Raw genomic sequence first — 2,340 nt, 5'->3', positions numbered from 1 at the left:
TTTGACAATAGCCGTTTGTTTACATTTCTGCATTGTTTTCAATTTGGTCGTGGCTTTTTACTGCAATTTTCTTCTTTTTCGCCTGTGACAACGTGTGTACACATAAGTAAAGAATAATTTAACACAACGGCATGATTTATAGAAGAATTTGCATAATAAAAATGATTATTCATGCGTTCAACAATTTCGCGGTTTTCTCCGTTCTCTTCGTTGTTTACTTCTTACAACAAAGATGGCGTCGAGATTTCGGCAGCTAGAAAATAACTTTTTTCGTTCTTTCCTTCCCGCGTGATCTTGTGTCTTTCGTTCATGGATTCGAACATGGTTTAATGAGAAAAAGTGGCAACATTGCTTTTTCGCGTATACAGTGGCTAGCTGCGTTTCAGTGATCGCCGATCGAGATTTCATTTATTATTTTAAATTATTTGGAAAAAGAAAAGTTGCGCAAATTCAACATCGATGTGATATTGATAGAAATCTGGCTTAATTAGTGATCAGCTTTGTTTGTTTTTTTTTTCAGATTTAATTGAGGAAATTTCAATTGACAGCACCGACAAATGAATATATACACACACAAATTTTCGGTTATGGTTAAAACAATTCAAGTTTTTGTATTGAATTTTTTGTTCAAAATTTATTTTTCCCTTTTCAGTAGGGTTTTTTGCACATTATCTTCTCTGTGCGAACTGATCGTGATAGTTACGGATCTGAATAAGCGACTAGAACACGGCTGTTTGTCAAAATCATACGATTTCGAACTCGCGTAAATGTACATTTGCTAAATGCGATAGCATGAACGCTCTTTGAAAAAATATGTTCGAAAGTGCTAAATGTTGCAATTTTTATGCATTATGGGCTGTTTTTGCTTACGCGTAAAAGAACATTTAGCGCATTTAGCTCTAAGTGCTACTCTAAATGTACATTTATCCATACAAAATTCGTCTCCTAAATGCAGTTAAATGCAACTCCATTATTGCATTAAGAATATAAATGGTAAAAGCTACACTGTGATCTTCTAAAATTTCCACGATTCGAACATGGTTTACTCAGAAAAAGTGGCAACCTTCCACCTTATACGAGCCGATTAAAACTTATTAATCTTCCTACACTTTCCAGCCGCAGGCAAATGCTTGGTACAATTTTTATAGTTAAATTACTAACAGGCTCAATTTCAAGTCCGCTTCTTCTTGGCGAAGTTAGCCTTAATCTTCCCTCCCGGGTATCAAGACACTTTTGCCCCCTATTTCTGAAAGCTTGTAAAACTAATTTTGAATTGCACGACCCACTCCGTTGCTTATGCTATATCATTATTATGATATATCAGATCCGCTTTTCAGCCTTAAGAAATCGATACTGTCCTCTCTCAATAAATGAATCATTAAAATAAAGACATAAAATCGGCTGATGAATTTAGTTCTGTAGCTGAACAGTTTTAGATCTCGACACTTAACAAACTCCTGCCTATCGTGACTCGGCAAAAATTGAAAATACTGGTTCCGTACGTCATGCGGACTGCGCCCCTCGTGCGGATGGGCGGGAATGGAGGGTAAAAACCGTTGGGATATTATTATTATTGTTGCGTTTTCGCATATACGCGTGTATATATATACACAAACAAATTTTCGGTTATGGTTAAAACAATTCAAGTTTTTGTATTGGTTGTATTGGTTTAAAATTTATTTTTTCAGTAGGGTTTTTTTGCACATTATCTTCTAAAACTATGTTCCCATTAGCGTAATTTAGAGGTCAATCTTAATTTACGCATAAATTAAGTACAAACTAAGTAATTTCGCCTTGTAAAGTCCCTCAGTAAATTAAGTTGAAAGTACGTAGTTTATCTTAAACCAAGAACCAAATCACAAACAAATCAGTGTCGGCTCTAATTTTATCGATAATAATCGAAAAAAGTATTGTCCCATAACTGATATGTCATTGTGTTTGGACGTTTTTGTTTTTAATAATCGCGCGTGGTAGTTTGTAAAATATTTCCAGAAGCTTTCTCTTTTGATCACTCATCTAAAATCTAAAAAATTACCACAAACAACTCAGAATATAAAAATATACGCAATTGCTCACATTCGCGATCTCTTTTGGTTAAATAAACAATAAAACAGGGTTGCTACAAAGCTGTCAAGACAAATAAAAAATCGCGTGTATGAACGCACTTAATTTAGTGAGGTATTTTAAACGAAACTAAGTATTTTATGTTGGTAATGTGAACATAGTTTAAGTGAGAATTGATCGTAATAGATACGGATCTGAATAAGCGACTGGAACACGGCTGTTTGTCAAAAGCATACGATTTCGAACTCACGTAAATGTACATTTGCTAAATGCGAT

Source organism: Rhagoletis pomonella, unplaced genomic scaffold (assembly GCF_013731165.1).
Source record: "Rhagoletis pomonella isolate Grant_MI unplaced genomic scaffold, Rhpom_1.0 Rhpom_scaffold_00002, whole genome shotgun sequence".
NCBI classification, from domain to species: Eukaryota; Metazoa; Arthropoda; class Insecta; order Diptera; family Tephritidae; genus Rhagoletis; species Rhagoletis pomonella.
This window is presented reverse-complemented; position numbering follows the sequence as displayed.